The 15,230-nt window shown below is 43.3% G+C and overlaps 1 protein-coding gene across 10 annotated transcripts in view; it reads left to right on the plus strand.

Annotated features, from left to right (window-relative positions):
• The window catches only part of FUT8 (fucosyltransferase 8), a 144,341-nt gene that overhangs the window by 3,411 nt on the left and 125,700 nt on the right, over positions 1 to 15,230 (plus strand). For 4 of the 10 annotated variants that reach the window (XM_085870200.1, XM_085870199.1, XM_085870203.1 and 1 more), the window contains exon 2: positions 799 to 897. The exons of the other annotated variants lie outside the window; for them this stretch is intronic. The gene's annotated coding sequence lies outside the window, so the exon portion shown is untranslated. The remainder of the gene's footprint in view (positions 1 to 798; positions 898 to 15,230) is intronic. 10 annotated transcript variants of the gene reach the window in all.

The raw sequence follows: 15,230 nt of genomic DNA on the forward strand, positions 1-15,230 counted from the left end.
TAACATCACTTTTGGACCTTGGCGACATTCCCACATGGTCGACGTGCACGAGAGGAGCAGCGCAGTGACCGCTCGGCCATGCACTGTCCAAATTTGACCTTAAGCCGGCTATCTGCGGGGCTAATTCCTGTGCGCTTGCAGTGCAGTTCACATTGGGTTTCCCACTGTATGTAATATCCTGTGCATAGTGCTGTATGCCCCAGTGTCCGACTACCCGTACTAGTTATTTATGATTGCGACCTGCTGCACGCCGTACATGCGTGTTCGAACCATAGTAGTATTGTATTATGCGTGCAAGTGGTTCTAAGAGTCCACGGATCTCACGCGGTGTGCACCTACTGAGCATGCCACGGTGCCAAGACGGTCTGTGCCTGACTATATATATATATATATATATATATATATATATATATATATATATATATATATATATATATATATATATATATATATATATATATATATATATATGTACACATTGGGTTTCTTCTCATGATCTCATGGATCCATTGGATATTTAGGTTTTTACCCATAATGACTATTTTCTACAAACAATGGTTCGGTAAGACACACCATGATTTTCTTAATTCATACAACTACATCTTATCCCGTTAAATGGAAATGTGGAAAGCGTGTCGATACGGGGTGTTCCAAAAAGACCCGGACAACTTTGGGTGTTAATATATTTAGAACCACAAATGATGCGATGACACCCGTTGGTTTACATGACACAGAACTCATAAAGTTTTGTGCACACCATCAATACATTTCATTGTGAGCTCCGTTTGTCACACACAGGATATCAAGTCGGTACACGAGTTCTTGCAATGTTCGGCTCGGCATGTTTGCGTCTACCGGTGCGCATGCAGCTGTGACGTGAGAACGAAGAACCTGCAGGTTTGCCACCTTGGTGTTGTAGACAACATCTTTGACATACCCCACTGAAAATAAATCAAGGGGGGGTTATGTCTGGTGATCGTCGGGGCCAGGCGGTTGGTCTGCCTCGATCAATCCAGTGACCTGGAAATTTTTCATTTAGCACAGCTCGAATAACTATGGCCCAATAAGGAACGACGAGGCTTTTTGAGGGGTTGGGGAGGGGGGGGATGACAGGGTGGAGGTTGTAAACAGCTGGTTAGGGCTGAAGGTTGCTGTGACTGCAGGACAGAGCCAGAGGTGAAGGTTTCACATGGACGGCATGACTCGAGTCAAGGTTTTGAGCGATAAGACTGGGAGCACCGTCCTGTTGAAAAATGATATCGGGTTGCAGGTCTTCAATCTGTGGGAAGGTAAATCCTTACAACATGTTCATGTAAATGGTTGAGGTTACTGTATCCTCCGCAAAGAAAAATGGACCCACCAGGCGGTCATACAGAAGGTCATACCACACATTAACCTTTGTACTGTCCCATATGTATTCAATAACGACATGGAGGTTTTCAGAGCCCCTAGATCGTCACATTGTCCCAGTTGACCTTCCCCAAAATATGAAAGAAAGTTTCGTGAACATGACCTTTATCAGGTAATCTTCGTCATCCTCTATGCAACTGAGCATTTCCAAGGTAAACACCTTGCGTTTTGGTCCATCATTTGGTTTGAGTTCTTGCAGAATCTCCACCTTATCGGCATAAAGCTTCAGCCTTTCATGCAAAATCCTGTGTAATGTCGTGGTTGGTAGTCCCAGTTCTCTGGATGTGCGTCAAATTGATTTTCTGGGACTTTGTTGAAATGATTCACATACTGTTCAACGTCTGCCGCACTTGCGCTTGGTCGACCGGTACTTTTTCTGTTTCGAAACAACTTTCAGTCTCAAACTTCGTGTACCACTCTCTGATACTCGTCTGTGATGGTGGATTCCTTCCTTTTACATTTAAACCACCAGACCTGAAAATAAAGAAAACTTTGAGTTTTTTCTATCATCTAAAACAAAGGTTGTCATGGTATCGATTGGGGAACTAAATATTATTAACAACCAAAGTTGTCCAGGTCTTTTTGGAACACCCTACAGCATGACGGCCAAGTCCCCCCATCTCTCTTTCTGCCACCAAACGAACCCTCTTGTGTGTGTTTTTTTTTTGTTTTGTTTTTTGACGTGGTGCAAAAATGCAAGTACATTTGTCCTTTGCCTGTTGACATAAAACTTTTTATTATTTTTTTCCCCAATGTTTCTACTCTCAAGGGGAGAAATCTGACCCTGAACTCTCAAGGTGCATGAAGTATTTCTTTGTTTCCGATGGCAGATGCACTCTGTGTATTTCTGTTGATCTCCGTACCCTAACCACAGTGACATGTATTGTGTTACATGCAGGTTTGGGAAAATTTGAGAATGGTTGGAAAACAAAAGTCGAACTTGTACCGCGTGCATGTATTGTGTGAAAACCTTTGGTGAAGCAATGTGGGTATTTTGACCAGTTCTTGGAACGAGATACATTTGGCTAAGATATGCCAATATTAATATATGTTAATTTATTTTAATACGTATACTCGTGTATATGCAGTAATTTTGTACGAAAATGTATAAACGTATTTTTTATACATTCTGATTCTGACGTATCAGACTCTGCTTCAGACTGTCGGTGCTGCCTAAGCGGTTTCTTGGCAAGGGTTATACTTGGTGGTTTGTCGTTGCAATCCCAGCAGTAGTTGGGGCAGGAATTTGGAACTTGGCTCGGGTGCGGCGATAGCTCGCCGACTCTTCAGGAAGGACACCATGGGGTCTTTAACGTCCACCAACTAATGCTGGCAACTAACGCCTGTTTTAACGTCCATCCGAGGGACGGCACACACATTAATGAATCTCCCTGCCTGTGAAACACCTGGAAGACAGTTTATAGCTGGATCGAGATTCAAACCCAAGTAAGACAGCTTGGAGGTGACCGTGCATACCTGTCCATCCTGCTCATGGTGTGTGTATATCTACACACACACATGTGAAACGTTCAGCATGGGCTGTTCTCTTTCGTCATAGCTCAATTAACTAATAAAATAAATCAGAAACCTCAATGTTTATCAAAAATAAAACCTAGATTGGTAAAATATGCATGTGTGACAAACAACGTGAAACAATTTAGAAGATTTATTTATTTATTTTTAATTCCAAATGTGGATGTCTGTCATGGTCCTGTATTGCACTTAAAAAAAATAAAAACCAGATTGAGTTTGGAATGGTGCTGCTGGCAGCATATTTAGTGATGTATGACTCAAGACCAGTCAATAATGGCATACACCGATGTCTCAAAAGGTGAATAATGTGTGCAAGCACCATTTGAACGAATCAATGACAGCCTCAACCCTCCTTCTCAGCCCCTGGAGAAGCCACCAGAGAGAATCCAAAGGTATTTGTTGCCATTCCTGGTGTAAAGCAGCTTCCAACAGTGTCAGCATCTGCACAGGGGGTCTATTTTCTCAAATCTACACCCGAGAATGTCCCAAACGTGCTCATATTGGATTTAAATTGGGATTCCTTGCTGGCCAGAGCAATGTTGTGATGGCATCATTTTGTAAGAAGTTTGTAACTGCATGAGGACGGTTGGGTCTGACATTGTCATCCGTAAGCACATGTCTTCCAAATAAGTTGATGGTTGTCAAAATGTGAAGCAATATGATGTAAAATGTCCCGATGGTAATTTTAACTTGCGATGTCAATCTGTGCAGTGACAAGGCCAAGTTTACAATCGTAAAAGGCAGCCCCGTAATGATTCGCTACCATGGACTCCACTACATTGCTGGGTGTAGAGGCTGTGTTTAGCTTGAGACCACCATGGTTCTACCGTCGATCGCATGCAAGAGAAAAATCAGCTTTCATAAGACCAATGGATCTTCCTCCAAGATGTAATATTCGAGTGTTGACGTTGCTGTGACTGGTACTATGCCAAGCGGGCTGCTTAGTGTTCCGGGGTGAGAAGAGGGCATCTTATCAGTATGCTAGTTTTGTAACCTGCAGTCCGAAGTCTGTTCTGGACAGTTCTTGCGGATAACCTCTGAGGGAGATTACATTCATGCCGCAACACCGTGTTTGTGGCAAAATGAATACATCTGACAATCCTGATCAGAGCTACTTTTTCTTTGTTGGAGTTGTCTCAACGTTTGTCTTTAACATCATTAGTTTATTGATGTTTGCTGATATCAGTCAAATGGAAGCCGAGTGCACGTTCACTTTCACTTTAGGACATCCCAGCATTTTTCATCTATTTAATAATACGCTTGTTCGTTTGTCCGTACTTCCGTTTGTTGTGGGCGGAATTGATTCCTAAGTACTCGATTCTCAATTTCAGCCATGGAATCGAGTAGTGTATCGGAATTGAGGTCGATTCCAAGTCCTTCCTACTTCCTAGAAAGAAGTGCTTTCAGGAGGATTTTTTTCGTTCCTCTCGATTGGCATATAAATTTACGAGTAAGACACTGGGATGGGCAACAAATTGACTGCTAAGCATATAAGCATATATGTATTAGAAATTTTGATAACCTGTTGATCAAGAGGTCTCGGAGTGCAGTTTGGAACGATTTCAGGAAGGAAAAAGAAGACTGTCCAAATGTTAGATGTTTTCTTGTTGAACAGAGATTACTCATCACACCAATACATCCAATATGCTGAAGCATTTGAAAACCGAGCACCAGAATGAGTACCAATTATTATTGATGGTTTCGCATGTGAAATCAAAAAAACAAGAGTCTGCAACGGTAACAAGTTCGCAACCGACCATTCATGCGGTCTGTATGTGTGTCATACTCCTTTCAACCCATTGGTTGGACAGCTTGCCAGACTCCACCCACAATTGCAACCTGAAAAATCACATGGCCTCCTCCTCCTTCACATGCAGCACAAGGCTGTGGGTGGCATCATTGGCTGATGGCACAGCTATGCTGCTGATGCAATGCCCCAATTTCCAATACACTGGTACTCGTTTTACCGACCTTGGAAGGATGACAAGCTGAGTCAACCCACCTCGTGTTAATTCACTGGGCCACCCTAACTGCTAAGCCAACACCAAGGTACATGGCTGCCATTTTGGTGATGTGCGAAGCGAAAGACTTCTTCAGAGCTGTCATATTCACAATCGCCATGCCCACCCTATAAGTTTTCCTTTCAGTGTAAAATGACCAAAGCGACTGTAAAAAGGATAATCAAATAGTGAAAGATTGGAGCCGATAGGGGTCATGGGCCTTGTGAAGGCCACAGTAGTTACAGCCCTCAGTCTTCAGGCCTCTGGTGTCAGCCATGTGAGCTCGTGCAATTGGGCAGAGCGAAGTTTAAGGGGAACCCAAACGCAAATCTTTTTTTTTCTTCCTGAAAACCATTGAGAATCATTAATCGCGGTCTAATTTGAAGGGGGAAAAAAAAAGATATGTTTTTTTTTTTTGCCAATTACAAAATGTCGAAAAAAGCCCTAGAGTGCCGATTTTCAATTTCGCCAGTGACATCACACCCTGAAGCCCTATTGATCCAAACGGTGCCTTTACATAGAGAAACGGTGCAGATTCCGATGCTGATTTCATTGTCATTAGTGACTCCGAAGGTTCTCAGAATGCTGGAACTGATCAGTAGGATTTTGAAGGAATGGTTGGAGACAAAATTAGTGATGGAAATTCTTTCGAGGGGAATTGTGGAACCTATCATTTTGAGCCTTGTGTGAGCAATTCAGAGAAAGAAGGTGGAAATGTTCATGAAGATGCTAACACTGCTTGCATTGTCACTACAGATGTGTAGTTTTTGATTTTCCGTTAAATTGACCGTTTATACGAGAGGGATTTTGTATTAATTGATAAATCTCTTTATATATTACTCGAGCAGTAATACCCATCATCGCCCAACAGCATGGGCACCGCGGACAAAATGGGCGATGAATGCTTTGGCCCACCGTCGCAGGCTGACCAGGTGTCTTGTATGTTGCGGGATCGTACCGTTTCTTACTTTCCCCGGACTCTGTTTGTGTCCGAGCCATGTCCCATCGTCGTGTCCATAGGGTGTCAATGTCCCTCCCTAATGGAGGGGAGGGGGTGTAGGATGGCGATTGTATTGTGGGGGTGATGATTGGGTTGTGGTGGAGGGGGAGTGGGTGTGGGATGGTGGTAGCTATTGTGGGGGGATGCTGGAGGGGGTGTGTGGGATGGTGCTGGGTATTGTGGGGGTGATGATTGATGGTGCTAGGTATTGTGGGATGATGGTTGATGAGGAGGGGTTGTGTGGGATGGTAGTGGGTATTGTGGAGGAGGGGGAGTGGATTACATCTAGCAAGGTGAGATCAGTCGCCGGGATGCCAACACAGGTGTTTGATTCACCACTCAAATCGGCCGTGTACATGCGCCGGTAACTGTGTAGAGATGGTGTTAGTCTCGAGCAACGGCTATTTCTTCTGCTTAATCGTGGGTTTGGCATTCTCTGTCAATCGTCGTGGATAAACACAAGATCTAGCCATCTCTGCTGCTTCGTAACGGTGCTCTGAAACATGTCTCCGAGCACAAAAGCGAATATTTTATAGGCCCGTTTCACACTTGGTTATTTTGGACAAATCTCGGATCTTTCGGCCATTGGTGTCGCGTGAAACTCTCGGTTTGTATTACTACAACTGACAAGGATGCATATACTCGGCATATTTGTGGAAAATCGAAAATTATTCGCCATTTGCGTTAAATCAGACCACGATGTAACCTGTAACAATACAGAGGTGGTGGTCTCCTTCCAGGCATGACGTCACGGCTAATCTGAGGACGAAGAAGAAGAAGATTTTGACTTTTAATCGTAAAATTACCGACTTTATAATTTGGAAACGACAAAAAAGACTCATCATTTCTATTTTGTATGGTACCGAGGGATAGATTAAGTAGCGTCGAGGTGATCTGAGTGTTTGGGTTCCCCTTGAAGGATGTCCTGTCACGTTTGTCTCTTGTTGAACGAGGTAAGAGGGAGGTGTCCCAGGGATCCCTCACATCCATGCTGCGGTTCCACAGTTCATCATTCTCACCTATTAGACATACACAATACAAGAAGAGCATTGCAACTACAGCTTGGCGATGTGCTGTGCAAATTTAGCCTCAAGCCAGCTATCTATGGGATTATTTCCTGTGCGTGCTGTTCTCGCCTTTCATTGCTTGCAGTATTTTTTGAGGAGGGAATGGCGGGCTGAAGATATTTCTAATATATTGTTGCAGCCGGGGGTCGTGGTGAGAAGACAACGAAGGGGGGAAGCTATCTCGGGTTCCCACAAGACTCTCCTGAATCGCAGGCCGTGACACACGGATAACTCCGTGACGCGGCGGGTCGCTAAATGACTGAACGCCAATAACTCAACCACATGACTTAGAGTCCTCCGTCTAAGGTTTATCCGGTTACCTAAACATAATCATGTGACCTGATTACCGGGGGACACGCCTTCGGTATGCCTTGTCCGAACCGGGTTACCTTACCGGATAAGATGTAGCCGAGCGACACTGCCAAGGAACGTACGGGCGAGAAGAACGGATCGTTGGGAAGAAAGTCCTGGCTCGGCGAGGATACAGACCATGCTGGATCAATGAAGGAAATGACAAAAACGAGCTGGGTACATGTCTACACAATCATTTATTAACAGGCAGGTGGCACAATGAATAGATTTATTGTGTGTAAAGCAGGGATAGAAAGAAATTTGTGAGGTGCGACAGCAAGGCAAGCAACTTACAAAGCAGACACAGAGCAGACTTGTACCGATATATCTTCTGCAATCTTAACTTGAAGCTTGGACTGGCACCATTAGGCACGCGCGCGCGCGCACACACACACACACACACACACACACACACACACACACACACACACACACACACACACACACACACACACACACACACACACACACACACACACACACACACACACACACACACACCGATAAAGAGGAGTTAATTGGAAGAAAGGAGAGGAGATGAGGCTAACGGTCTCATAATACCTTGCATGGTTGACCGACCATGCTACCCAGTACGTTTTTTTTTGGGGGGGGGGAGACGCTCTACTGAGTGATCCCTCCTTGAGAGTTGGCGGGTCTTCTTCTGTCTGGTTATAGTGCCGGCGCAGCGCGTGCAGTCCATGAGAAAGGGCGAGGCCGTCTGGCGTGAGGGAGGACTTTAGGTGGAGCCAGGTGAGTGGGTTGTCCAGTGGCGAGAGGCAGGTGGAGAAGGTGGGTGGGAGGAGCCAGTGGCGAGAGGCAGGTGGAGAAGGTGGCTGGGTGGAGAAAGCGGAGTCAGCATATGAAATCTAAGGTCGAGAGACAGGCAGATGGAGAAGGCGGATTCAGACGGTGAATGTAGGGATTCCAGAGATAGGAAGGCGGAGATCGAGAGTGAGTGGGTGGAGTGGCAGACGGGAATGACGGAGCAGCATGCACATGCAGAGATAGATCCAAGGCCAGACAAAGAGGAAGAGTACGACGACGGATGGCTTCGCGATCCGTCCTTTATAGGCCCTGCAGTGCAGGGCAGGGCACTGCACCGAAGCGATGTGTTGTCACCCAAATCGGGTGCTCCCATTGGGCCCCGGCCACCGCACGGCCCGGCCACCATAGCCGGAAGCAGCCTCATTGTACATCCAGTGAGACATAACGGAGCTGCGGAATCGTCTCACTCCGAACCCCATGATATGAATCTCCTTGCACCAAACTCCCAGGCTGTACTCCGGCGACTGGCCGAGGATAATGTCGGCCCCGCATGCCCGCTCGGGCACCCCCGGCACGCTGCGGTTGGCGCTGATCAATGCGCTTGTCCCGTCCGTACGCCATGCGGCCCAAGCGATCCGGGCCATGCAGAATGCCTCTGCTGCATCGAGGCGGAAGTGCGAGAAGATCCCAGCCGTCTGAGGGAGATATTGGTGGCCGCGATGATGAGCGAAGATCGATGGTAAGATGCCTTGTAATCAGCGCGCAGACCCGAATGAAGAGTTGCGCTATGCGTGCCCCTTACAGTGCGATGGTCCGCTATCATGCATGCGGTTATTTATCGCAGTGGTAATCCTCTCAGGTGGCTGCCTGAGCACGGTACCGGCCCCGATCTGTGTCATCGATAGCATGAAAGGATTGGATATTATATAAATCGGGGTTGAAAAGAGCACGCCGCACGCTACCTATATTTTTATAGCATTGGGATTTTATGTGTGGTGCTACTATTCCCTCAGACACCGTATTCTTGCAGCGGAGGATTTTTCCATCGTGTGGTTGATGTTTCTTTTGGCCTCCGCGAGGACATTCATATGTACCATGGTGGTGGAAAGGAAGAAAGATATAATTTGAACTATGAGACCCACACAGCACACTTCGTCCCGATTGACCCATTAGACATGAGGGAAAGGTCTAACTGCATGTATATTAATGAAATAACTGTGTTGGGATCACTGCATGATGAATGCCATTGCCTTAGAGGCATGCGGTTTTCAGATCTAACAATAGATCTAACATGCGGTATCTAACAACAGATATATAGTGGCCTACAAAAGTATTCACCCCCCCCCACCCCCTGCCCTCCCTTCAAAGTTTTCACATTTTGATTCCACTTGAGCCTATTTCATGATTCTTTTAAATCAAACAACAAATAGAATCTTCACAAACTACTCTAAAGTGATGAAGCTAAAAATTCAGATAAAATGTTAATAAGTTTGATTAATAGAAAAAATCAGATGATTCTCAGTTGCATAAGTATTCAAACCCTTTCCCCATTTAACCCTAAATCACTTTAGGAGCAAATTATTTGTGTGAAAGGTTACAAAATAAGTATAATAGGTTTCACCTGTATGTAATCAGTGGTTTAAGCCTCCCTACTTATCTCAGGAGTTTAAGGTGGATCTCGCTTGGTGAACCAACAAGGCAAACATGAAGATGAAGGAGCTTACCAAAGAAGTCATACATAAAGTGGTGGAGAAGCGCCGTTCAGGAGAGGGTTATAAGAAGATTTCAAAATCATTATCCCTTTGAGTATGGTGATGTCCATCATTAAGAAGTTAAAGATGTATCATACCACCCAGGTTTTCCCCAGATCAGGTCGCCCATCCAAACTGAACAGCTGCGTTAGCACGAAACTGGTTTGGGATGTCACTGTAAATCCAACAATGACTTTGAAAGATCTGCGAGGCTCCATGTCTGAGATTGGGGCGAGTTTTCATCAATCAACAATATCTCTTTCCCTTGATAAAGCTGGCCTCTATGGACAGGTGGCAAGAAAGAAGCCGTTACTGAAAAGATGCATCTAAAAGCTCATATGGAGTTTGCGACAAAGCATTTTGATGATACTGCAGGCATGTGAAGAAAAGTTTTGTGGTCAGATGAGACAAAAATTGAACTTTTTCATCTCAATTCAAAGCATGACATCTGGCGCAACCCTAACACTCCAAGTCACCCAGTCAACACCATCTCTGCTGCCAGCATCATGTATTAGGGCTGCTTTTAATCAACAGGGACTTGTAAGCTTGTCAGGGTAGAAGCGACAATGGACGGTGTAGAGTACAGGAGAATCCTCGATGAAAACCTGCTCGAGTCAGCCATGAATATGAAACTGGGTAGGAAATTCACATTTCAGCAGGACAATGATTCGAAGCACAAAGCTAAAACCACACTGGAGTGTCTGAATAAGAAGAAAATAAATGTTCTTGAGTCAAAATCCTGACTTGAACCTAATTCATGTCTCACCATTCATGGCGAGACATGAAGATTGCAGTCCATGGACGATCCCCAAACTTGGCAGAACTAGAGCAATTTTCACGTGATGAATGGAAAACATTTCACCATCACACTGTGTAAAGCTGGTGGACATCTACCCAGAAACACTTATAGCAGTCATTGCTACAAAAGGTGCTTCCACCAAGCACTGACGCACGGGGCTGAATACTTTTACAACAAGTGAATTTTGATTAGTACGTGTTTTTTTGTGGGTATTCCTGACATGTAATCTCCTTCAACCATTCGAACGTTTAGTTTGATCTCTTCAGTTATGAATAAAAAAGTTAATTTGGAAAAATTGTTTCTACATTCTTACTATAATTTACAGACCAGTGTTTGTGTGTTTGTTTGTCATGCTGCTCCTCCTTACAGTTCTGGCCCGATTTCATCCAGACTTGCTATAGAGGATCAGCATGACCCCAATTAATGTATAGGGGTGTTTTTATCTTTGTTTGTGGTTTTGCAGCGGTTGGGGGGGGGTGGGAGGATGCAAACTCTATATAAATGTGTATCTTGTAGTGCTGACTTCAGTTGGGGGTCAGACATCAAGTGGTGGACAAGCACAGAAGTATTACAAGTCCCCACCATTTACAGCACAGTATTCCTGTCCCCACGTTTTCCAGTACAGTGAGGTGTTTTGATTTACAAGCAGTGGGTATGTTTTTGCTTCATGCACTTAACCCAAGGTTTTTTTTGTGTTGCCTACACTACCGCCAAATAACGGTATGTATCAGAAGAACGTGTTGCATGCTTGGAACAAGATCGCCCTTTTGCTGGGTACTCTGCTAGTATTTCGTAATTTTTCTAAATGTGGCATTATTGGTAGGGGGTGAATTCTTTTGCAGGCCACTGTTCACACTGACTGACTGATGTACCATCTCTGTGTTACGGAGTGTTGGTTCTGCTTAAGTAGTTTCTTGGCAAGGGTCATGCCCATGTTGTTTGACTTCCCTGTCCCAGCAGGAGTTTGGAATTTGTCCATGGTGCCGGCGATAGCCCGTCTACCATTCGTGAAGGACACCGTGGGATCTTTACGTCCACCATCTAATGCCGACAGATGTGACTCCTGTTTAACATCCATCGGGATGGCACACACATTGATGAATCACCCTGCCTATGAAACACTGGCATGACAGTTTATAGATGGGTCGGGATTCAAACCCAGGCGTGACGGCTTGGAGGCCAGTGTGTCTACCTCCAGGCCATCCTGCCAGCCCATTGCACAGAATTCTGCTTTAAAATCGTTTTCATTTCATTTTACTAGTCATTTGCAAGTGTGATAGTTAATTGTTGTCTTATTATGATCATTATTATTATTATTATTATTATTATTATTATCATTTTAAATTTAAACATTAAGAGCTCGAGTGTTATCCCTCTCCCAAACTCTACATCAGATACAATATGACCAACCAGCCAAAGTAATTATTTTATTTTATTTCATGTTTTATATAATACGCAAAGTGTCAGCAAACATTGCAGTTTGAAGAAAAGGCAAGAAAAGCATCTGGTTATGCCCTCATTATAGATGAAATCTGATTGACAACTTTGTTACACCAAGTGTTTGAAAAACTTCTCTCTGGTCTTGAGACACCCATGTCCACAACTCATTAAGAAGTGATACCTCAACAAACTAGAAGGGCACTCGGTAGAGCGCATACCTCCGCCATGTAATGCCTGATCCACGAGAACATATCGGGCCCAATACATTTTTGAAATATCATGCCATGCAGTACTATATAGAATATTCACCAAAATTGAATCGATTCGTCCTTGCCAAACACTCAACCTGTCCACCAAGTTTTGGCCGAATCCGTCCACAACATTTTGAGATATTGTGCTATATATAATTTTTAGCACTATCTCAGTGGTGAAGAATCACTTAAAAAATTATCAGATGTGGATGCGGATCTTCACCAATTTCGAATCAATTCGTCCTTGTCACACTGTCCACAAAATTTCACCCGGATCCGTCCACAACTTTTTGAGATAACATAACCTCCTTCACCTTCGGTGGAAGAGGTAATAACAGCCCTGAACTCTACTGAGCCCTACACGCACACACACACACACACACACACACACACACACACACACACACACACACACACACACACACACACACACACACACACACACACACACACACACACACACACACACCTTATTAAATAATATATTCTTGCCACATCTTGGACTACCTGTGGACCTTTTCACCCATCCTCATAATTATAATACACATGATTCATTCGTTCTTCTTTCCTTTGAACCTTGAGGATGAAATGTGGCCCATTTTCACTAAATATTATTACTCTTGCCAAAGGAGAGGGTATTGCATTTGGGTCTGTGTTTCTGTCCTATTAGTTTATAATCGATGAATAACTTGGTTAAATTGAATGTTATATTTTGAACATTGTAATCGGAACATGAATAGGAGACAAGTTTATCGTTTTACCATACCTTTGGCTTTGAATTCCAAACCAGAAACTTATTGTTTTTAAGGACATTTTCAAGGACAAAAACAACAGGCACAAATAACTAATGTCATGTGTAAGATAGGGTGATACAATAGACACTGGATAAAATGGCGGTAAAACCTGGAATTAATTTATTTATATGCCTTTCAACCACTTTGAATGCTTTATCTAATTTCAATTGTATACTTGCACACTGTAGAACACAAATCGCCTTCATAATACTTCCAGGAACCATGCTATATGTCGATTATATAGCATGAGAGGGCGTGGTATCGGAGTGAAGAAGAGGCCAACATATGGCGATGTGCGATGTCGATTGACACTGAGTTGTATGGTGATGAGTATAACGTCAATATCCTAAACTGTGACTCAGCATCATCTTATTACAGTGTATAAAACGATAATCAAAGTCAATATTTTATTAAAATTGAAGAATATACTTAATCACTGTGCAGGGTATCATGTTCTATGAACTCTGCTTTGTTTGTTTGTCCACACAGACTGCACTCACATAGGACACAAACCTTTCCTCGTGGTAGCCTCTAGTACACGTTATGCTTTTTTTTTTTCTTCAGCCAAGTACCTCTATATAGTACCGTATGTCTGATTTTATAACGCGGGTACATCTATAGAGAATGTACGGCTCAATTAGAACACAAGTACCTGTACAAAATATGTACTATAACACCACACAAAAGAAGTGTGGTTTTATAGTACATATTTTACACCAGCCTCAGTGATGTAATGGTTAGAGTGTCTGCTCTGAGTCTGGGAGGTCAGTGCTTTGAATCCCAGGCAAGTCATATCAAAGACTTTTTATTAAAATAGGACCGCGCATCCTGAAGCTCACCTGGATCAGGAGCAACAGGCACTCGAACCCCCCACAGACTTCCTTAGACCCTGATTATTTATTTGTTTATTTATTTATTTTTAATGCCATGAACAAACTTTGGTACATCATGGATGATGAAGGTTGTGGTCAAGTTTAATTGAAAGTGTGTGTAGTTTCGGAGAAGGGAGCAAATACCTATTTTGGGGGGTCAACCCCCCCCCCTGCATTGGCCCTCTTAATGAGAGCACATTTTGATGCCGACGATACACCTTTGTCAGGCATCAAACATTAAGCTTTTGGCCAAGTTTCATCAAAATTGTGTGTTTGGTTCAAACGATAATGACTCGTGTTTACGGAGACCGTTTGATCGCATAAGCTCACCGGATTAAAGTCCAGGTGAGCTAAAAATGATACATCCTGCTTCCTTGATTGACGCTCAGAATTTAAAAGCAGAGAACACAGCCAAACAACCATATAGGTTAGTCATAATAGCACAGGCTTTGATGGGCCTAATGGCCTCCTCCTTTGTCAAAATCTCCTTGCAAGGCAACACATGTTCTTCTTCTTCTTCTTCTTCTTCTTATTATTATTATTATTATTATTATTATTATTATTATTTCTGGCAAGGGTGTGTAATCTTTGATTGCTTATTGTATTTGTATGTTGTGTTTATTTTAACTTGTTAAAAAAATTTCGGTGACAATGGCAGGTTGGTGTTATAGATTGGTTTACATCACACGTATCTTTTGGTTTTGTCGCTGACACCAATTATTTATTCATTTTTTTCCATACAAGTCTTTGCTTGTCAAGGGTACTGATGTCTGTTGTTGATATAATTTGGACGTTTTTTCACAGCACCACGAGGAAATTTTAAGGATATTTGTGGTAATGATTAATTATTTTTTAAACCTTACCAAAAACTTTCAAAATATTTGGATTTTATAACTAAATGTCATCATCCATTTTGGGGGAAGACAATATGATTTACATATACAGTGTGTATGTATATATATAATTTGCCATGATGTATTAAAAAAAAGTAATTGAAATGTGCAGCAGACACTTATTGCTTGCGTGGCCAATGCCAAAACAAAGCCCTACAAAGCAATTTCCATGGATACTGTGTGAGATGTCACAAAACAGCTGTTGGCTTTTGTTGTTGTGACTTGAAATCCCTTGCACAGGTGTTATAGTGTTTCGAAGTTGTAAATGTCGACTGTGGGGTTGTCTTTGTTTACCTCAGCTGTT

The sequence above is a fragment of the Eptatretus burgeri genome, chromosome 2 (genome assembly GCF_056783735.1).
Source record: "Eptatretus burgeri isolate ZD-2024b chromosome 2, Ebu_testis_v1, whole genome shotgun sequence".
Taxonomy (NCBI): Eukaryota; Metazoa; Chordata; class Myxini; order Myxiniformes; family Myxinidae; genus Eptatretus; species Eptatretus burgeri.